The sequence below is a fragment of the Podarcis cretensis genome, assembly GCF_951804945.1.
Source record: "Podarcis cretensis genome assembly, chromosome: 10".
NCBI lineage: Eukaryota > Metazoa > Chordata > Lepidosauria > Squamata > Lacertidae > Podarcis > Podarcis cretensis.
Window position 1 is genome coordinate 19,001,403 of NC_137179.1, and position 24,103 is coordinate 19,025,505.

Here is a 24,103-nt window from a genome sequence, read left to right on the forward strand (position 1 = left end):
GAACGTTAGTTGGATACAACCCATCATCATCATCAAGAGCACTTATCAAGGAGACTGGATATTAGATAGATGATAAATATTTTCTCCCATCAGTCTCTCAACTAAAACACTTTCTGGGTTCCACTGTCTGGGTTCCACTGTCTACCTTCTTGCTCAAGGTAGAACTGCTGATTGTGTGATATTTTTTGAGAAATGGGTCACCCTCAATACTAGTGATTCAATAAAAAATGAAGAAAATTGAAGGCTTTGTCTAGTTTCCTTCATAACCTAACATGTTTTCCATCCTTGTCCCCTCTTCGGCAGAACCTCCTATCTTTTGTGATACGGCAAAAGGGAGGGGGGAATCAGTGGGGGGAATAGTAACCCAGATTTTCCTTCATTCCCCCCCCCCAACCCTTGGGTAAAGAAAGAAGGAGCCATTGTCCTCAGGACTTTATAACCAGAAACATAATAGCTATTATAGCAAATACCAGCTAATTAGAGGGAAACATTGCCTCAGCTTTGCACTGGCTGGAGCGAGTGTTTGGTGCCAGGTTTTCTCACCCCAAGGTAAATGTGTTTTATGAGATGGGATGTTGGTCTCCATGCATGTCTGCAGAAACTTAACACTTTGGCTCCCAGGCATCTGAGAGGGGAACTTTGTTCACGGGCCTGTTGCAGCTTGGCTAAATATTGCCAAGTTTCATGTAGGGCAAAATATCATGTAGTTTTAAGAACTGTGTGCAGTTGCCAAGCTTTCTGGACCCACAGGCACATCTGGAATTTTGAGAAAGTGCTGTAGGCACTTCCTCCTCTAGTGCATCTGTCCCTACCTCCTCCAAGTCATTCCACCCCACAGATAACAGAACACACACACTTTGCTTTTCAGCTGCAGTGAATTAAAATGGATCCTCTTGAATTTGCATGATTTTACATGAGGTCCCCCCACAAAAACCCCATCGGATTACAGTTTACAATCATCCAAGGTGCAGATCCTCTTCATAATTTATACATAAGACGACAAATATACTGATTGTATTTTTCAGCATAAGAAGAGTCTGCTGGATGATGATGATGATTTACATTTATATCCTCCAAGGAGCTCAAGGTGGCATACATACGTCTCCTCCCCATTTTATCTTCACAACAACCTTGTGAGGTAGGTTAGGCTGAGAAGCAGTGACTAGCCTGTGGTCACCAAGTGAGATTCATGGCTGAGTGGGGATTGAACCCTGGTTCCCAAGTCAGCACTCTCTCCAGCATCCCGTTCTCACGGTGGCCAGCCAGACGCCTTTGGGAGCACACAAGTAGGACCTATGCGCAACAGCACTCTCCCCTCCTGTTGTTTCTGGAAACTGGTATTCAGAAGTATTACTGCCTCCATAGCCACCAGGGTTAGTAGCCATTAATAGTCTTCTCCTTCATGAATGTATCTTATCCTCTTTTAAAGTTGGTGGCCATCACTGCTTCTTCTGGTAGTGAATTCCATAGTTTTAACTGTGTGTTGGGTGAAGAAGTACTTTATTTTGTGTACCCTGAAACTGTCCTGAATTGTGGTGATGCCTTGTACAAAAATATGAGGATCCATGAGGACCTGTACCTTGGATCCATGATTTTAAGCTGTGAAAAGTGCTGCAAAGCAGCAGGTCTGTGATTTTTATGGATCAGTCAATGGAGACAGATGTGATTTGTGATTTGACAGTGGTTGGAGACTATTTTCATTAGGGATGGGGACCTCAACAACCTATGTCTCACTCACCCCCAAAATGGCCTACACTGCTGAGTCACAGCTGTCAGGGTAAGAGCAAAGGGGCTATCCATGAGATTAAGACAGCTTGTTTGCATGATCACCAAATGTTTGAATTTGTTTGTGTGCTTTCACTAAGTATATATATTTTAAATCTTGTTTTTAAGTCTATGTTACAACTGAAGGAACCTGCGTATGCTTAGCCCAAAGGGACAAAAAGATTAAGGAGGATGGAGCACAATACCTCAAGGGTCTACAAATACTTTCAAAAGATTGAGGAAAGAAGAGGATGGCCAAAGATTTGTCATGCTTTCTGAGGATTGGCCGAGAAACAATTTAGGTAGACGTGGCATGCTGAAGTTAAACATTAGGTAGAATGACCTAATACATGTATTGAGTATTGAATGTATTGAGATTAGCCATGCTGCAAGCTGGGGAACAGAAGATAAGCACTGCCAGAGCAGTCTAATACAGGGATGCAACACAGGAATGCAGAGAGATTGGCCATACCTACTGGGGTGGATGGGACTTGAAGTTCAACAACAGAAGTTCCATATTCCAGTCCAGCATCCTGTTTCCCACAGTAGCCAACCAGCACTAGATGCTCATCCATGAGGACAAACGAGATGCTTTCTACCAACCTCAACCTGCCTTTTGCTATCCCTCACCCTCTTGCTGAAAAGCAGGTCTTGCCAGATGCCCAATCTTGGCCATTCATAGACTTATCCTCTATCAATTTGCTTTTCTTTTCCACCACTTTTTTCACTGCCAAAGCACACTGAGCTCACATTATGAAGTAAGATCTCTTGCCAGGGTTTCCACAGCCAATTTAAACAGCCTAGTATAGGATTGGGCACTGCACAGGTACATAACAAGAGCTATGAAACTGCAATGGCATTGCAAGCGGTGATGTCCTATTAACACAGAACTCTGCAGCTGTGTTGGCAATAGCCTCCATCATCATTACACTGCTGTAGACTAAGAGTTGCACTGTGCCAAGTTAGGTGGAGGGACTGTGTGTAATATGGGATAATTTACACTGCAGTCAAAAGGCATTGCAAAAAGCATGCACTCCAGCCTAAGATGACAGTGTAGCAGCATTTGGGCAAGCTACTGAGGTTGCTTCCAAACTGCCACTGTTTTTGCTATGGGGCTCTAATTGCACAGCTAAAATTTACTGGCATTGAAGGAGGTTCAGCACTTTTTTTTTAATGAACTTTTGCCATACAGAAAGTGATGGGGAAATGCACTGGAAAGTGTAAATGCAGGTATAGGATGATTAATAATAATAATAATAATAATAATAATAATAATAATAATATAACATCCCCACAAACAAATCAGAATGAATGCTTAATAAATAGGAGACATATATCACCTTCCCTCAAACTTTGCAAGCAGATCAGGATGAACATCCATCGAGAACAGGCCATTTGGAAGCAACCTGAGAGTATCTGCAGCATATGCACATGTCTAGGAGTGAGATGCTTGTCAAATCTAACTTAACAAAACATTTTCTGTAGACACAGAGAGGGCCACTGTTAAAAACTTTTGATTCAACCGAGGAATAGTAGGCAGAGTAGACAGCTGATGCCCTTAGACTACCCAGTCAGCTATCAGTTATTTGAATAGGATTCTTCCTGAAATGATAGCCCAAGCACATCAGGAACACAGAGCTAATTCCATACGGGTTGTAAAAGTGAAACCAGGAAACAACAGAAGTGGGGAAAGAGTGTGAACTTTGCCTTGTGACCTGGGCCTGGAATATGGTTGACCAATAATTATAGAAAAGGATCCTCAGTCTCTACATGGACTAGACGATCCCCAAGGATCCCTTCCAACTCTACAGTTCTAAGGTCCATGTGCTAGTGGCACATGGCTTAAAGAGTACATAGCATCGGATTGTTTTCAGAGGATGAGGTTAACTCCTGCTGAACACCTTGGATAGAGATGTCAAGAAGGCTAAACAATTCTGGAGGCTGACTGGGTGGGTTGGGGCCAGAAGGGATCCTGTTCTTGCAGTATCAGTTTTCTTTAAACCTTGCACCGGAGATGATTCTCAGGAAATAAGGTATGTGTAATATTGCAGCATGCCCCTGGTTTCTCTCCCTGGCTTATGGTAAGGCACACACTTTGCATGCACAAGGTTCCAGGCTCAATCCCAGCAGATCTAGTTAAAAGAATCTCTGATTAATAGGCTGATAAAAAAGGTCTCTGCTAGAGACCTTGCAGAGTGGCTGCCAGTAGCAGTGGAACAGGGGTGGACAGAAGAGAGATTGGGATCTACCAATCAATTTCTGCGTGCTTCTCAGCAGATTGGCAAGGTTTTCCAACTCCAACCCCTTCTTCCAAAATTAAGATAGAATTTTTTTTTTGGGGGGGGGGGGGACCAGGAGTAGATTCATGTATGACAGAACTTTGAACTTCCTTATAGTACTGAAAACTCTATCTTCTAGTCATGTAGCACATAGAGCAGGTGTTTGGGAACTACGACTCCCATTCTCCCTAGCCACTGGCCATGCTTGCTGCAACTGATGGAAGTTCTAGTTCAGCAACATTTGGAGGGCCAAACACCTGATAAACAGCTACCTTCTACTGCAGCGGAAGGGAAACTTTTTCGACCCAAGGCTACATTGCACTTGTTGCAGAACACTACAGCTGACCTACAATAGTGGGGAGAAAACAGGAGCCCCAGTTAGGGATGAGGGGGAAAAGTCAATTAAGTTTGCATTTAAAAGCAAACCTACCTGATTCGCTCTTTCCAGAACAATATGTGAACCAAAACACAGCTGCCCTTTGAAATTCCCCCTTCACTAAATTTTGCAGTACAATACAGTTATTTAGCTAAATAATTTGCACAAAAATGGATATATTTGTGAAAGTTACATATACTGTAAATAAATTATCTTAGGCAAAACTGTATACAGTAACGTATAGCTTAGGAGAAATTTACACTAAAATGCTGTTGAATTTTCATTATGGCTTTAAAAAAAAAATTATAATCATTCTATATTTATTTATACCCTGCCTTTTCCCCTTACAAGACTCAAGACAGTTTACAGATAAAAACAAGAATCACTAAAAACATAGAAAAAACAATAATTAAATAAACAATTAAACATTAATAAAATTAAAGCTATCTACGTACATAAAATCTGTTCAAAACTTATGAATAATTACAATAAAAATAAGAATAAATTACAAACGGATCTGAAAATATGGAGAACTGAATTTAAGAATGGAAAAATCAGAAACTGAGAGAAACAGAAATTGACAGATTTACTCGTTCAGCTGTAAAATAACACATTCACTCTCCTACATACCCCATTTCCTACTTTGGGAAATGGCAACATCAAGGTGTGGAAAGGTTGAGAATAATTTAGATAGGGACTGGGGAATAGGTAGACTCCAAGCATTGTTGGACTTTGACTTCCTTTAGCCCTGACCATTGACCCTGTGGCCGAGGGATGATGGGATTTGAGTCCAGCAACAACGGGAGAGACACAAGTCCCCGCCTTAGTTTAGTTTCCCAAGAATGGAAAAGTTTTCCAAAATTGAAGAAACTGGGGGGTGGGGGAGTGGAAGAGAAAGCCCTTCACTCCATCACAGCAAATGTACACAAAGTGAAGGCCTATTTTAAATCACCACCATGTTGCTGATTTTTTTTTTAACCAACCATCAACAATTAGAACTGGTCCTTATCTGAATTGGCAAACAACCCATTTCCAGTTTCTTCCTCCCCCCACTCCATGGGAACCAGTCAGCCTCCCCAGAGCAGAAAAGCTCATGTGACCTGAATATGTAGGACAGACTACAAAAGGGTGGGATCCTGACTGACAGTTCCTAACACTAATGCTTTTTTAAGTGCCAGAGGTATCTTGTTTGCTGATGTAGTAGAACGGGTGGTCCTTCGCTCTTGGAACTGGAGCTGAAGTGGTGTACTCTCCACAACGACATTTCCTCGCTGACCCTTGGGGGATGGAGTCAAGGAGAAAGATGGGCTGTGTAACCTACAGATCTTACTAGCTATATATAATTTGAACTGCTTTGGTTAATGGGAATTTCCATGCCCTAGGCACAACACTCAGAACCATCGCAGTTTCCCATCCAATATCAGTTAAACAATGTTTCTTAGACAATACTACATAATGAAAGACAAACTGTCTGGCCTCAGTTCTGGGAAACATCAGTGATGAGACACTGAGGTTATTTGGGACAGGCCGGCATTCTTTTAATCAGTGCACACACAAAAAAACCCATATGCTTTCCCCCATTGATACAACTTAAATTAATCTTGATGTACAAGTTATAAACCCAGCATTTGATGGTTGCAAGACCATAGCTATGAGGAGCAAAAAGGACCCTCTAGATGTGTAAAGAAAATTAAAAAGGACACATCTCATTACCCAAAGACTTGAGAGCACAGTGGGCATGATCAAGCTAAGGTTAAAAACTTTTTGTCATCCTACTGGATTATAATGGGCAGAATTCAAGCAGGCATGTTTGTGTGTGTGTGGTTTTACAATCCCTTCATTTGAAATGATTCTGGAACATTTGAGGTGGCAATTCTGAAGTCTGATGGGATGGGGTGGGACGGAGAATGAGGATCATTCCACTAGGAAAGTAAAAATGCTTACATTGACTCATTAGCACTGCTTTGAATTCAACCCACAGCATGAGTTACTCAAACTAAACTAGTACAATTCTTCAGAATATTTAACCACATTTCTAGTGATGGAGACTTTTCTCTGTCTTTTATCAGGCATTCATCAGCTCTGAAGTAGAATCTTTCTGCACCTGGAGGAAACAGTCCATCAAGCTGACACACAGCATCCCAAAGGCTTAGTTCATTTAGTTCACATTGATTGCATGCCAGGACCCAGGGCACTGCAATAATCTTACATACAAAATATAAAGGTATGTATAATATAATATGGCTGCTGCCCTCCATATGACTCCCTCTCTTGTTCCCAAGTAGGGATCTTCTGCATGTGTGTACCTGTGGGGTGAGGTGGGGAAGTTTAATTTCCAAGAAGTTCTTGGGAATAACTGGTGTTGTGGAGTGGAATCAAGGAAAAAGTAGAACCTAATCTGATATAAGGCAGCTTCCTATTTGTTCATCTAGCCCAGTATTCTTTATGTTGCCTGGCAGTGGCTGTCCAGGATTTGAGAGAAGATTCTCTCCCAACCCTACCTGGAAATGCTGGGAATTTAAATTAGGACCTTCTGCATGCAAAGCTCAGCTGTTACTGAGCTACAGCCCTTCCCCAAATGATGGTTGTATACATGCTGATGGTGTTACATGCATTTGTGTGCTGGCTGATGAGAGTGGTCATTCAAAAACATCGGGAAGGCATCGTATTTGCTATTCTTGCCTTAGAATAGTCCATCTATTTTTATTTTTTTTATTTAACTGGATTTAGTTACCATTTAATCATTTATAACCTCTAAATTGTTTACTATAAAACGTTAATTAAAATAGTCATAAACTTGAATGTTAAAAACCAGCTAGCCTAAAAAATTATCAAAATATAAGTAAAACCAACAGCTGTGAAAAATAAAATTACATGTCTATTGTATATTCTGAATTCAATGGCTCTCCAAAGTCTTAGATAGAGATATTTCCTGACCCTTTTACTTGATATTATTTGAACTGGAAATTGAATCTGGGTTCCTATATGTGCAAAGGATGTGGTTTACCAAGGAGCTGAGGTCCCTTTCTTTGGCTACATGACTTCACAAACCATTCAGATAACAGGATGTGCTCTGTCTAGTGCAAGGGCTTTGTCCTGCCCTTCCATCCATGTTTATCTAAAGAAAGGGAAGACTAGGCACAATTGCCAAACAGCCTCCTTGTGACGTTGCCAAGAATGTATGGCTCTTGTAGAATCCAGAGAACTGGGTTTCTATTTTCTTTGGGCTTAGCCTTAATCAAGCAATTACAAATACAGAATCGTTTATCCAAATGGCCCTTGAGAATATTCCAAACATTTGGATAAGCAAACATTTGTGTAAAGTGGAGCTCTCTAGATTTAAAGATACTTTACCATGATACTAAGCAGGGAACGCACAATGAATTTTGATAGCAAGCAATTTTGATAACTGACATAACTGAGACAGGAATTCTCCAGTATTTCATTAAGGACTACAGGAAAGGAAGAAGGAATGTTACCATACACCTCTGTTTCACCTGTTAAATATGTCTCTAGCCTACTTCACTATATAATGATTTAATAAACTATGGTTTATTAAACTGTGGCTCAGTGTTATGTGTAAACCCTGCTTAGCAGCTTCATTGTGGTTAGTTTACTGCCAATAAACCATGACCTGAAGACATGATTTATGAATATTTGTTTGTTTTAACTATGGCATTGCATTATATATGAATCTTGAACCCTTCCTTAACCGTGGTTTGTTTGACCACCTCATCTCAGACACTCAGCAAACGACAAAGGCACTAGGCAAAAGCAGTTGCAAAACAAACAAAACTTTGGAAAAATTGTCTTTGGAACAACTTGCTGTTAACTTATGGTTTGTTAAACAAACCATGGGTTAGTGTTATACCAGGCCTGTGTGTGTATTTGTTACAGTTTTACCTTGTCTTTTCTCCAAGGGCTCAGTGTTTAAGTAAATCACCGTGTCAGGTAGTTTTGGATGAATGGGGTAACTTGACCCAAATCAGCTAGTCAGCATCATGACTGAACAGAGCTTCAAACTCACCCTTCTTCACAAGTCAAAGCCAAGCACTCTAACACAGAGAAAAGCAAATTTGTGGCCCCCTAGACATTGCATGGCCATTGATCAAGGATGATGGCAGTTACAGTCCAGCAGCATCTAGAGGGCACCAGGTTCCCCATCTCTGTTATAACTGTGGAGCCACACATCCTCTGCTTACTAGAAAGTCTGTAGAGTCTGCCAGTTAATATGTGGCATTCCCCCGTTCCTCAGCAAAACAGAAAGGAAATATTTTGGTCCCTTGACAACTGAAATGAAAAGAATGAGCTAATGAAGGAAATTCAACAAGTGATGCAGTAACTGTAGTATAAAAAGCAAGGTATAAGAGTATGGAGATATGGTTTTATCCACGCAGTGGCAGAATTTATCTTGACAACACACAACGCTTGACCAAAAATCCAAGACGGAAGTCCTTACACTGCTGGATTTCTGAGGTTATTTTAAGGCTCCCACCAGGAGTGCTTCTATAACCAAGCTGTACACAAGAAAGGCTGAATGGCAGCTTCCCACGCTGTCAGTTTGATATATTTTTGCAGCAAAATGGAAGTGGAAAAAAATGCTAAACATAAGAAGAGCCCAGCTGGATCAGCCGAAAGCCATCTCTAGTCCAGTATCCTGTTTCCCACAGTGGCCAATCAGGAAGTCCACAGGTAAAGCATAAGGGCAACAGCATCTACCCTTTGTTGTCCCCCAACAATTGATAATTTGGAAGCAAGCTGCCTCCTGGAGGTAGCAAGGTGGTAGAGCATGAGACTCCTAATCTCAAAGTCATGGGTTCGAGTCTTACTTTCAGTGAAAGATTGCTGCATTGCAGGGGGTTGAACTAGATGATCCTTGTGGTCCCTTCCCACACTACAATTCTATGATAAGTAGTCATTAATGGGGAATTTGTCTACTGCCTTTTTAAATCCGTCTAAGCTAGTGGCTGTCACCTCTTGTGACAATGAATTCCATGAGTTAATTGTGCATAAGTATCTAAAACACTCTTTCACACTGCTCAAAGTACACATCACATCATATAACCTGTTTTTCCTGATGAGACCGTTTGCACACCATACTTTTAAAGCACATGTAAAGTACATCCAGCCCCCCAAGAATCCTGGGAGCTGTAGATTGTTAAGGGTGCTGGGAATTGCAGCTTTGTGGAGGGTAAACTACAGTTCTCAACCTTTGCGGGGGCGCTTTAAGTGTATGCTGTATAGGCAGATGCACTATATGTCTCATGGTTGGGCAAAGACTGATAAGTGACGAGAGTGCTCTGAAGTTACCAATGCTTGGGACTGTAGGGATAAGTTAAACACTGTACGTAAAACAGAATGAGAGACCAAAGGCTCCCTATCCCTTTCTGGACCCAATCCAAGATGTTAGGGATGACATTCAAAGCCCTAAATGGCCTGGGTCCAGCATACCCAAGAGGCTGCCCTTATCTTTCTGACACTCCACTATGACCTTTAAGAGTGACTGGGGATGCCCTCTTCAGCTTACCAAATCAAGACCACAAGGATGAGCAGAGAGCCTTCTTTGGCAGGTAGCCACCAACCGAGGAATTCCATTCCCCTGAAGACCTGCCAAAGCCTAGGCATTTTTGGAAGCAGTACAGGGGACACACACACACACTGCAGTAAGCCCGCAGCTTACGCAGGGGTTACACTCCGGGGATTGTGCCTAAAGCGAAAATCACTTCTAGTCAAAACACATTGGGTGTAATGGCAGGTGGGATTGCCAAAGTCTTTCTTCCCAGATGCCCCCCCCCCCTTTCTGCTCACTTCTTTTAAAAAAGTAATAAATTGCCGAGCGCATAAAGCTGAATGTTAAATGTGCATAAATTGCAGGTTTACAATACCTATACCTATACCGATACTGATACCAATGCATAGTGGCTAGGGCTAAGAAGATATGGGGCAAAAGAGAGTGTAAGCCAGAGATGGGGAAGTCGCAGCCCTCCAATTCCCATCATCCTTGACCATTTAACATCTTGAGTGGGGCTGAGTCCAGTCCAACAACATTCAGAAGGCCCCTGCTGTATGCAACCAATCTAAATGCGGCCTTGGTGGTTAATGCATTGCCACCCACCTTCAGTAGACGAGACGGATAGTTCAGTAACAGGGCAGATACCATGCATGTGGAAGGCACTAGGTTGAACTGTTAAGTTGCAGGGGAGAGATCTCCACCCAAGGCTTTGAAGAACCACTGCTATACAGAGTAGACAGAGCTTGGCTACCTAGACCAAAAGTCTGACTTGACAGAAGGCAGCTTGATAGGCTCTTGTGAGGCTTTGTGTATAGAAAAGGCTATACGTCGTCGGTTCAAATAAGGGAGTATTGTTTCTGCTTTTGTTTGGCCAAGGGGGCTGGGCACACAAATGGCTAAGACCCCTTGATCTAGGCTTTTATCAGATTCTTTAACCAACTTAAGATGGCTGGCATGCCATAATACAGTCTTAGTGGGTGCCATAGGCTGGTCCCAGTTTTTATTGCTGTCATTAAGTGTGTGTGTTGTGGGGGTAAGTCCTGTAAAGTTAAACAGCACACAGAAGTGATCTGTGTCTTCATTTCTTCCTCTGATTCATATCCTTCTCCCTCTCTGCCCTATGCCTTTTACTCAGTTCTCAGAAACCATGAGTGAATGGCTGGCGATAAATCACTTTCCAAACTGACCTTTGACTTTTCCTGAGCTTGAGGGTCTGTTGGCCAGACTGTGTGTGCTCTTGTGCTTATAAACTGGGCTCCCAGCTCCCCCTCCAAACAAAGGTAATCCTTGTGCTGTCCCACCCCTTCCCACTGCAATTCTGTGTCCCCAAAAGACAAGCTGGATGGAGGAAGAAGAATCACATTAAAAATAAAAATAAAAAGACAAGGTCTATCTGTTTAAGCACACAAGACTGCACACACAGTGTACATTTAGCTCATCAACTGCAAAAGTAGATCCTAATCATACTTGAATCCATGTTCTATGTTTTTATGTATATATAGATATAGATATATAAAGATTATATACTACGTATTCATTGCATTTATATCTCACCTTTTCTCCAATATGCTCAAGATGGCGTATATGGCAATCTTCCTCCCCATTTTATCTGCACAACAACCCTTTGAGGTTGGTTAGACTGAGACCAGCCCAAGGCCACGCAAATGAGTTTCATGGCTGGGCAGGGCAGGTCCTTGGTCCAGCACTAACCACTAACGCCATGCTGGCTCTCTCTATCCACAATTATTATTATTTTTTTAATATACTGGGTGTTGTTTCATTTCCCCCCCACATGTGTAATAAACAGGGTTGCATCTAACACTAGGCTTACTCAAAGAAAACCCACTGAAGTTAATGGGCATTGCTAACTTAGTTACAGGTAGCCGTGTTGGTCTGCTGTAGTCAAAACAAAATTAAAAAATTCCTTCCAGTAGCACCTTAGAGACCAACTAAGTTTGTTATTGGTATGAGCTTTCATGTGCATGCACATTTCTTCAGATACTTATTCTTCAGTGTATCTGAAGAAGTGTGCATGCACACGAAAACTCATACCAATAACCAACTTAGTTGGTCTCTAAGGTGCTACTTATTAGGGACGCAGGTGGCGCTGTGGGTTAAAGCCTCAGCGCCTAGGGCTTGCCAATTGAAAGGTCGGCGGTTCGAATCCCTGCGGCGGGGTGCGCTCCCGCTGCTTGGTCCCAGCGCCTGCCAACCTAGCAGTTCGAAAGCACCTCCGGGTGCAAGTAGATAAATAGGGACCGCTTACCAGCGGGAAGGTAAACAGCGTTTCCGTGTGCGGCTCTGGCTCTGGCCAGAGCAGCGATGTCACGCTGGCCACGTGACCCGGAAGTGTCTCCGGACAGCGCTGGCCCCTGGCCTCTTAAGTGAGATGGGCGCACAACCCCAGAGTCTGTCAAGACTGGCCCGTACGGGCAGGGGTACCTTTACCTTTTTAAGGTGCTACTTATTTCAGTGGGTCCACCCTGAGAAGAACTTAGTTGAATAGAACCTATAATAATAATACTTAACATCTGTACAGCGCTTGCGAGGGTTCAAAGTAATTAACATGCATTATCTCATTTAAATCCTTATAAACAACCCTGTAAGGCAATTCAGTATTATCCCTCATACTGCAAACAGGGAGGAAGCAGTTGCGCTGGTGGCTGGTGCTTTTTGGGACTGGCAGGGCAGAAGGCAGGGAGGCTAACAGTAGATGGTGCCAGAGCCAAATGAGAGGCAAAGTCAATTAATTCCAGGTTTGCCCCAATGCCCCTGATGAGTTCTACAAGGAATATGGAGGAGCAGGAAGCTGACAGGCGGTGCCACTCCATGGGCAGGGTGTCAGAAGGCAGCCACATGATGACTAGCTGACAGCAGACTGAGGTTGGTGGGGCAGTGCCTCTTTCTCCCAAACTGACCAGCTTCTACTGGGGTGAGGGGATTGATGTAAAAAATGGCTTGCCTTAAGGCCAGCTAATTATTTCCTAGCAGAGGCAAGATTTGAACCGAGGACTTCCTGATTCACAGCCTAGTCTTTAACCACTATGCTACAGCAGTTATCTAGGGTGTTTTCCTTCTGAAATGAAAGTTCAGTTCTATTAACATCAACATTTTTTAAAATTTTCAATTTGATTAATGGGGATCTGCTGTCGCTCTATTCCCCCAAATGCTCAGGGTGTTCTTGAGATGGAGAATGAAATCAGAGAAGCCTCAAAAAGAGTGTTGGAATAATGGGCAACTCACACATACTCACGCATAGACTAGGAATTAGATAAATCTATGCTGTGGATAAAACCTCAGCACCTAGGACTTGCCGATCGCATGGTCGGCGGTTCGAATCCCCGCGGCGGGGTGCGCTCCCATCATTCGGTCCCAGCGCCTGCCAACCTAGCAGTTCGAAAGCACCCCCGGGTGCAAGTAGATAAATAGGGACCGCTTACCAGCAGGAAGGTAAACGGCGTTCCGAGTGCTGTGCTGGCTTGCCAGATGCAGCTTGTCACGCTGACCACGTGACCCGGAAGTGTCTGCGGACAGCGCTGGCTCCTGGCCTCTAGAGTGAGATGAGCGCACAACCCTAGAGTCTGTCAAGACTGGCCCGTACGGGCAGGGGTACCTTTACCTTTACCTTTATGTTCTGATAATGTGGAAAACAACAGTGCGTATGATTTTAGTAGAGTTGGCCCAAGATTTTTTTACTTCAAAATATAGTATTTCTTTAAAAAAACAAAAACAAAAACCTACGACAGATCAGTATAAAGGAAGCTGAAAGGAAATTCAAGAAAGTCAGCTGTCTCCAGAACCACTGAATGTTATTCAAAATCACAATAATAAAAGCTCAGCTGGAATGGATACCCACAGAACAGAAAATGTACCACTAAGTCCAAGAGAATGCCAGCATGGTTAATGAGCAGAGTCAAGGAAGCTAATAGATTAGAGACAAGAAGGCTTCTTTCAGAAAATGGAAGTTTGGTTACAATGAGAACAAAAAGGAACATAAACTTTGATAAAAATAATACAAGCTGACAAAAAATGCAAATGGGATGCAAATAATAATACCGAATTATTAATGTATTGTCATTGTCATTGCTATATGCATTGCTATTGGTATTATTACAGGAGTGTATTGCTAAAATAATTAAGAATAACAAAAAGATATATTTAAAGGCTTCAGAAGGATAGGAAGATGGTTGACCACTGGACGGTAAGGGAATTAAAAGTGTGCTAAAGTAAGAAAATAAGACTGCAGAGGAACCAAATGAATAATTTTGTTAGTCTTCACTGCAAAAAATGTAGGCGAAATACTGTGCTTGAGTTGACTTCTAAAGAAAGGGAGTCTGAAGAACTGATACAAATAGTTGTGACAAGAGATAAAATTCTTATGAACAAATCACTGCTTCCAGATGCTATCCATCTGAGAGTTTTTAAATGGGAAATTGCTGATCTGCTAACAAAAATATGTAACTGGTCCCTAAGACTGGTCTCTGCCAAGAGAACTGGGAAGTGAGCAAACATACTGCTCTTCTTCTTTGCCGCACTTGCAATTATGCAGCTTCTTATTTCACATAAATACATAATACAGACCTGTTCTCATGTTCTCACATAGATGGATAGATATATAGATAGACAGATGATAGATAGATAGATAGATAGATAGATAGATAGATAGATAGACAGACAGATAGATAGATAGATAGATAGACAGATAGATAGATAGATATCCAGGAAATTATAGGCTGCTTAGTTTAATGTTTGTTCTAGATAAATTGTTGGAAAGCCTCATTTAAAAAATGATCAAGAATATGGAAGAACAAGTTTTGCTGAAGAAGTCTCAACAAGGCTTCTGAAAAGGTCGATCCTGTCTCACTAGGCTTTGGATGAGCATGTGGATAGCAGGGATTCAGTAACACTGTTTACTTGGGCTTTCAGAAAAGCTTTTGACAAAGTCTTTCTCCAAAGACACCTGAGCAAACAATCATAGGATAACAGAAGAGGTCCTCTTATGGATCAATAACTGGTTAAAGAACAGGAAGTAGAGAGTAGGAACAAATGGACAGTTCTCATAATGGAGGGTTATAAACAGTGAGGTCCCCCAAGGATCTGTTTTGAGACCAGTGCTCTCCAACTTGTTTGTAAATGATCTGGAGTTAAGAATGCGGGAAAGTCAAAAGGGTCAGCTCTTTCCAGAACATTGGGGATTACTCAAAACCACAATTACAGAAGCTTAGCTAGAACGAATACCATAAATCAAGCAAGGTATCACCAAATTCAAGAGTTGGCATGTTTAATGAGAAGAACAGGATGAGTTTAAAAAACAAACAAACTGACAAACCCCATGGATCCCCTGTTGTGATTCTGTGATGCAAAAATGTTTCTGAGATGCCTTCAAGGGCCCCCATAATTTGGGACTCAGTCTGAAAAAGGTCATCCTCTTTAGTTTAGAAAAAGAGGAGTATGGTGGGGCATGCTATTGTATAAAACTACCATTTTAAAATCTGCCTTCTCATCTGCTCCCCTTCCCAACCCTGAGTTCATGCAAATTCAGGATTGAAGTAAGTCATTACAAATCCTCCAATGAAGAAGAAGAGTTTGGATATGATATTCCGCTTTATCACTACCCGAAGGAGTCTCAAAACGGCTAACATTCTCCTTTCCCTTCCTCCCCCACAACAAACACTCTGGGAGGTGAGTGGGGCTGATAGACTTCAGAGAAGTGTGACTGGCCCAAGGTCACCCAGCTGCTGTATGTGGAGGAGCGGAGACGCGAACCCGGTTCCCCAGATAGCAAGACTACTGCTCTTAACCACTACACCACACTGGGGGTTGTGAGATGGCAGCTTTACATTTTTATGTATATAAAGAAGGAAGATATCATGGAGGATAAGGCTATCAGTAGCAACTATCCATGGTTATTTCTTTATTCATGTAGTATGTTACATTGAGCTTTATAAACAGTATATTATGGTTGTATACTACCTCCAGATCAGAGGCAGTATGTCCCGAGTACCAGCTTGTGGGGAACCGCAACAGGAAATGGCTGTTGTCTTCATGTTCTGCCAATGCTGAACTAGAGGGGCCTTTGATCTGATCCAGTAGGGATTATCCTGTGTTCATAGGTAGGACACTCTATTAGAGTCTGAACCTGAACAGAACATTTAGTATTTAGCTACAGCTTGTTCTTGCTATTGCTGGTACAAATGCATGTTGCAATAAAGGAAAGGAATTAAGTGGGTGAATTAAGGAGACTTGGTTGCTGGTCTAGATCTGTAGAGTAAGGGAAGGAGATAGAAACAGAACCACTGGGGAGGTCACTGAATAACTCATTTGGGACAGGAGTTCCAATGCTGAACCCTAATTTGAAGGTCTGTGTGTGATCTATAAACCACACCTTCTCATCCTACAGTGGTGTCAGATGTATACTTATAGATTATGTATCAACATTAAACAATGCAGATGGCATTATATAATCATAGATATTATGTTCCTGGGTGCTGCTACAAATCCCACCTCAGTCAATCCATAGGTGGTTACAGGCTAGAAAAGGGTGAAGTTTTTTGCATGTTAAGACTTGTCCAACTTTTTGGATTAAGTTTCTTAGTTGCTAGCATGGATAGTCAGGTTGCTACTACATGCAGGGGCAACAGTGATGGACGGTGAGGAGGAAGAGGTGGGAGACAGAATACAGTCGGCCCATTGTGTACAGGAAGAGAACAAATCAACTGAAATGGGCTATTTTAGATACTAAAAGAGTGAACATGTCACATCCACCTCCAAAAAATATATTTTCATTATTTCTAGAATAGCCGACATTTAAGGAGCTACAGTACCTACAGTTTGGAGTGGTGTATGAGCAAGTGCTTTTATTAGCACTTGCTTGGGAGAGTCAGTACAACTCTTAGCTTACCTCCTCATGAGTAACTTAGCAAAGTAACACACATGCTCATAAAAGCAATGCATGTCATTATACATCCTCTACTCAGAAGAAAATAAATGTTCCCACATTTAGAACTCGAACCAAATGCAAAGCACAGTAATTATATCCCACAGACATGCTGGTTTCTAAGAAACATGCCTGTAATGTATAGACGTGCAAACAAATTAATAGCTGCACACAGTTTACAGGAAAACCCTGAGTTTGCAAAAAATTGTTCAGAATAAGCTAAAGCAGGGCAGATGGCTGGCTCACAGTCATGAAGAGGCATGGAGGAAGGCAGCTGTTGAGTAACAGAGGGGTTAGCTTACTAGTAAGGGCACATTCACTTATTTAGAGATGTGGCATTTCAGCCAATTCAGACCCTGCACCACACACACTTTAACCTTGTGGTGAAGAGCAAGGAAGGGGAACCTGTGGCCCTCCAGATGTTGCTGCACTCCAGTTCCCATCTGCCCCAGTCAGCACAGCCAATGGTCTGGTCCACAATGGTGGAATGTGCAGTCCAACAACATCTGGAGGGATACAGGTTTCCCATCCTTAGGGCAGAGGGTTCACTGCAAGAGCTGTCTCTGCATTGCACTAGTGTCCCAGGAGAAAAACTAGACTTACTCCAACTAGACACAGCATTTCCAAAAACAAAGGTGTTGTGAAGATAAATTGGTGGAAGGAAGGAAGAACATCATGTGTTCACTTGTGTTCTACCTCCACAGTTGGAGGTAGTATGTACCTGAATACCAGTTTTTTGGAATCACAAGTGGGTAGAATGCTGTTGTGGTTAGGTCTTGCATTTGGGCTTCCCACATGCATCTGGTTGGCCCCTGTGAGAACAGAATGCTAGACTAGATGGGCCATTAGCCTGATCCATCAGGCTCTTTTTATCTACTGCATTTTGGAAAATTATTTGTCTGTCTGCCTATCCAACTCTTCTCTATGGGTTCGGCTGCCTCTTGAGATATTGTGACCAAACTTGGCATGAGGTTTCAAGACGTGGGACAGTGGTCTTCATTGACATTTGTATGTCAGACACCATTCTGAATCAAGATGGTGCACCATAAAACGTTGCTTTGGCATTACTTTGCCCATTTGGGCATACTTTCAACTGCCTCTCAATATATGATTGTGAAGCTCAGCATACGTGTTTCCAAGGTGGATTCTTCATCAACATTTGAATGCTAGGCACAATTTTGATCATTTTCCCAAGGAGCTCAGGCTAGGATACATGGTTCTCTTTTGTACATGTTTCATGTACAAAGCAGATTATTGAGCATTCAAAGCTGAATTAATGTCTTTCAGCACATTGGCTGTATCGCTGGAAAGGTGGACAACATTACTTTAAGGGTGAGCCTGTGACCTGGATTCAGGAATTAAAGTATTTACCATCACAAAAGAATGGCCAGGCTGCCCAAGTAAGCAATCACTGGCTTTTGCCACATATCCTGACAGACAGAATTTCTGTTGCAGACTGCCTCCTTCTGTGATGTATGTATGATGTTTCAGGGGTGGTCTTGGGCTACAGGGTGGACAATTTCAAAAGTCTTTATAAGGGCTTGCACACCATTGTTCTGGGTTCCTCCTCCCTCCTGCATGTGATGAGGACCCTGCTGCAACAGTTTAATAAAGATCAGGCTTACTAGTTGCTTTGCTTCTCAATATTCTTTGGTTGGCCTCTGTTATTTTCTCCTACCAATAGGGAACCCACTTAAGGACTCTATATGGGCTCTTGGATACCCCATAAGGGAAAAGGAGCAGATTTTATTTACATCAGTTGCAATTCTAAACACACTTACTAGGTAGTAAGTCCAATTGAGTATAGTGGAATTTACATCTTAGAAAATATGCATAACCTGGCGCCGCACATACACTATCCAGAAATGGCTATGTTCCTTTCGTTGGAAAGTTTAAATGGTGTGTGTTCACACCCATGGGAGACAGCAGTGCATTGTCTCAAAGGCCAAACTCAGCTGAGTAAAACTGAGACAATCGCTTGCATTTTTTGACAAAATTGTACTCATGGTGGTGATTCATTTAGACTTCTATAATTAAAAATTCAAAAGATGCTTTGGACGCTGTGATGGATACATGAAGCAAATGAAAATGCTAAAAAAACTCTCTCCCCCTTTCTCTGCTTCAGAATCTTGTCCCATTTCCCAGACAGGTGTGCCACTGTCACATGTTTATTGCCAATTGTCTTATCAAACATTGTGGTCTCCTGTAAATCCTTATAAATGACAACAAACTTGTAAGAAATCAAAGCCAAAAGAAAAGAAAAGACAAACACACTCTCCCAGTTCATGGTCTGAATCAGGCAGAATGTTGGCTTTAGGATTAAATGCAAATTCAGGCTTTTAGTTGTCTTTGTTGCAAATCTCAAGCTTACCTGAAAGCCTCCAAAGGTAAACAAAAACAACTGGTGCTGCTTACACCTTCCGGCATTAAGTGGGAAAGGCATCCCATCTCCAGCAGACATGCAAACACAGCCCTGTCTCTCCACATTTTCTCCTAAAGTGCTCACTTGTGCTTCTTCATTTACAAACTAGAACTGCTTTGGGTGTTTTAGGTCTTTGTAAGAACAAAGCCCGCTTCACCAGGCATAGAAGCAGCTCTGTGGCAATCAGCATCAATATTCTCATCTTAAAAATAAAATAAAAATGCTTACATGCATTGGCAGATTGCTCCAGGACCTCACAATGGTGAAACTCAGCCCCAAGTTGGATATACAGTAACTGTGTGTTTCACTGCACTTGATTCCCATAGACCAGGCATGACCAAACTTGGCCCTCCAGCTGTTTTGGGACTACAACTCCCATCATCCCTAGCTAACAGCACCAGAGGTCAGGGATGATGGGAATTGTAGTCCCAAAACAGCTGGAGGGCCAAGTTTGGCCATGCCTGCCATAGACTAAGAGATGAAGATGGCCGTGAACCCTGGGAATACAGATTGACTGTGGCTTGTTGTTGACAGTATAATCTTCACTCCCTGATAGGCAGAGGTGGCATCAGTAACTGGCACCTTCACCCCAGTACCTACTTGGCCCAAGGTATCACTGAGCTGACTGTCCTGTCATGCCCTGGAGCACCCATTACTCTGGGACACTGTAGAAAAGTTAAACAGCAAGCAGATTGCCAGTACCAGCTGCTCCCAGGTTAGCCTATGGAGGTGTCCTCAGGCTCCAGGAGGTGTCCTTGAGTCTCTGTCTCAGGAGGTAAAAGCCTTTCAGCAAACACCCAAGAGAGTGAGGATCAAGGCACAACTCTCCTTTGAAATGGTCAGGTGTTGGTGTCAGGGGCGGGCAGGGCTCTGAGGTTTGTGTGGTGGAGGCAGCGGAGCCAGAGGCTGGTGCAGCGAAAGGAGGAAGTGATTTGTGGGGTTTTGTGCCAAGGCTGAATGATGAGGAAGAGTTTGGGGGAGTAGGAGCAGGAGCTGGGGCTGGAGGATGGGCAGGATGCCTCCCTTGCTGTCCCCCAGGACTAGGAGGGGTTTAAAGTGGCAGGCACAGTGACAACTTCTGTGTAGGAGAAGTCACGTGTTGCTTGTACATGACCCATCAGACGTGAGTACTTAAATTTGGGTGGAGGTGTGGTTATGCTGTTGCCCCAACAGTCCAATTCGGAGCACAAGCTAGGGCAGGGTCACCAGAAAATAGTCACCAGAAGCCTGTGTGTGCATTATGTGCACCTTTGGAGCTACTGCAAGTACGTGGTTTGTCAACAAAGAATTAAACCACCAGCATTTGTCCTCCCTGAGCTGGGTTTGCTGAGGACAATTGGCCTGCGATAGTCATGTTTGGGTCCGTTTTGTCTCACACCATTCTATTGAAACGTATCCACCAACCTTTCCCTATGAAAAGCACAGTATTTATATAAGCACTGTCAGAAGTACTATGAGCAGCCAAAGCTGACAAACATTGAAATTAGATCTGGTTGGCTGGCTTCAGTGGGGATATTTCTTTGGAAAGTGCACGCTAATTTAAATACATACCCAAACAATTCAGCCAGACACTTAACTGCACAGCTGCAGACTGTAACACATTCTGCCGTGACATAATTCTCAAATACTGTACACTAGTGTCACGCCTCAACATGCTCGGAAAAGTAAGCAGTGTCATACCGAAATACAGTGAACAAGGTGTCTTGACAACAATGAAAACTTAAAAAGGAAAAGAGGTGGGAAGTGGTGTCATTGAGTTCTCTCCATTGCTCTGCTGCATCCAGTTCAAATAAATAGATGACAAAGCCGTCTCCGACCTCAGTTCACTTTAGTCACCTTGAGGTACCCAAAATGAGTTTTCCTCTTGTTCTGCTCCATTTTGCAATGTTGTACAGTGTCATGGACTGGCTGGATGCAGAGGAGTGGTGGGAGGCACCAGCCAGGGAACCCACAGGGAAGAAGGCTCAGAGCCCAGGCATTGGTGGTAGGACAACAATGAGTGGATAGAGGGAGAAGAGGCAGATTGGGAGGACGAGGCATCCGCAGCAGAAGAGGTGACATGGTTTAGTGAACAGGAAGATGCTGTGATGGTTTAGACTCCGAGGACAAAGCAGGGACTAGGGAGGAGTGGGGCCAGGAGAGGCAGGCTGATGAAGAAGCCAGGGAGTCTCCCCCTCCTGCGGTGACCAGCTCCTCTCCATCCTGGTCTCCTAGAACCCACAGAGAAATGAAATGGGCAGAGTAGAAGGTGCTTGTTCACAGACACAGCCTGAGACCATGTAGGAAATACCCTGGAGGGGAGAAGTCCTAGTGGGCACTGAGAAAGTGAGGACCTTCAGTCCTCACAACTGCTTCATTGCGGCAAGACTGCCTGGAAAGACCAGTAGGCATGGGCTGCAGTTTGCTTCCTTGAATAAGGAGTTAACGTCACTGCCCTTGGGTGATTTATTGTTTTGTTGCTGACCTACACCTGACTCCAACCCTGACACACAGATAGAGATACAGGCCTGCTCAGCATTTGAGGAGGGAAACAGCACTCGGTAACAGAAATAAAGTTCAAGTCAGACTCTTGGGTCTATGTAGCTCAACATTATCTATGTTGACCAGCAGCTGCTCTCCAGGTTTTCTGACTGGAGACATTCCTAGTCTTACCAGGAGAACTGGGGACCTTTTGCATGCAAAGCAGATGCTCCGAGTGGCAAGCCTTCCAATATCATAGGTAATACATCAGCTCAGTTTCCCACTATTCAATACCAAACCCATTACAGTATCTGCTTCCATTGAAAGGTAATGTCAAACAATCTGAGAGCTCTGCCTAGAATGTTTATCCGTCATCATTTTTACACAAGTGAGACCAATGACCCATCTAGTCAGTCCAGCATCCTGCTCTCATAGGGGTTAACTAGATGCCTCTGGGAAGCCTACAAGCAGGACCCAAGTGCAACACCACTCTTCCCACTTGTGAATCCCAAAATGTGGTATCCAGTCCCTTGAGTCATCACAGGTTTGAACTCCCTGCAATAAAGATCTGGTAAAATAACAACAACGGTTGCAGTGTCTTTCAGGAATGGTGGGGGAAAGCAGCCTCCCAATCTAATCACCTAAGTGAACTGGTGGATCAGACCAAAACCCCATCCAGTCCAGCACTTTGTTCCCACAGTGGCCAAACAAATTTGTATGGGAAGCCCTGACTGCACCTGAGTATTCCTCAGGCTATAACAGTAGCCCTTTTGCATCAGACTAAGAACTCATCTAGTCTAGCATCCAGACCCAGAAGCTCAGAAGTAGGGCAAGAAGGCAATAACCTCCCCAGCAACTGGAATTCCCCTAGCAACTGGAATTCAATAGTATACTGCCTCTAAACCTGGGAGCTTCATATAATCATTGTAGCTGATATAGAGCCATTTTCCATTATGTTCTGCCTCCATGGTCAGAGACATCAATTGATGGAAGCCACAGAAGAAGAGCATGCTCTTGTGCTGGGGTCCTGCTTTATGGTTTTCCCCAGGCATCTGGCTCATCACTGAATGAACAGGGTGCTGGATTAGATGGGGTATTGGCCTGATCCAGCAGGCTCTTATGTTATTTTCTTCTAACCATCTTGCTTGCCGCCACCTCTTACAGTAATAATCTTCATGTGCTTTACTTTGTCTATCAGTGTGACTGGGATGACCCTTCCCCCCCCCCCAAGTTCTAATATTGTGGGAGAGGGTGCAGGTCTGGTCACTGTGTCTAAAGACAGCTCTCTGGCTTTACACAATCAGCTAACTGGCTCCGCACAACGAACACCTATTGTCAATATAAACAATTAAATGGCCCTGTGTACTACCATGCAAGCTAAAGCCGCAAATCCCTCTCATTCAAAAGAAAAAAGGACAACTGTGCCCTGTGTTGGTAACAGTGCTCCAGCAACTGGGATTTAGAAATAAACAAACACACAAACCAAGTGCTTTTACAAGTGTACTTGGGGTGTATAAAAACGGAACATATTCGAGAGCAGAAATGTAGGCCTTGCTAACGCACCTCCCCACCCACTTAGCAAAACCTCCTTGAGCACCTCATGCCCACCACAGAAGCGAGAAATTGGGCCCAGAGAATTTCTCCTAGCACGCCCCCACCGCACCACAGAATATACCATTAACACAACAAAGGAAAGAAAGAATGGCATACCTTTGTGCTCTGCTCTTCACTTCCTTCTTAAGCTCCAACAGAGGTGATAGTCTGAGGCCTAAACCTTCAGCTCGTGGTGTCTCCTTTGGGAAGCTTGACCTCTATTATACCACATTAACTGTCATGGCTTCCCCCAAAGAATCCTGGGAACCAAAGTTTCTTAAGGGTGCTGGGAGCTGTTAGGAGGCCCCAATATTCCCCTCACAGAGCTGTTTTCCAGGGTAATTTGGCAGTCAGTCCCTGTTCTCAGGGAACTCTAAGAATAGAGCTCTGTGAGGGAAATAAACCCTTAATGAACTACAGCTCCCATGATGCATTGGGTGAAGCCTTGTTTGTTTAAAGTGGCCAGTCTTTAAATGTATGGTGTGGCATAAATGAGGCCTAACTCTCGGCCTTACCTTGATACAAATGGGAATGAACTGTGTAGTCTGCCTGCAGTAACAAATAACAGAAAGCTGGGAGAGCTATTTAGATATTAAATAGCACTCAGTGCTTGGTAGCCCCTCTAGGTTTCGTTTTCAATTCCTAACAGAGCCAGAGAGATACTTTTTTGGTGTGCGTATTGTTGTTTTCAACATGCTAATATATAGATATGTGTCATGGGTGCCAGCACAGAATGGCTGCCATGCACAGAAAGAAAGGT

At 43.2% G+C, this 24,103-nt stretch overlaps 1 protein-coding gene across 3 annotated transcripts in view; it reads right to left on the reverse strand.

Moving 5' to 3' along the window:
- WNT5B (Wnt family member 5B) overlaps window positions 1-23,764 on the reverse strand; it is a 125,250-nt gene extending 101,486 nt beyond the window's left edge. For 2 of the 3 annotated variants that reach the window (XM_079992874.1, XM_079992873.1), the window contains exon 1: window positions 23,461-23,764. The gene's annotated coding sequence lies outside the window, so the exon portion shown is untranslated. The remainder of the gene's footprint in view (window positions 1-23,460) is intronic. The other variant, XM_079992876.1, reaches the window with a different exon arrangement.
- Window positions 23,765-24,103: the final 339 nt, after the last annotated feature.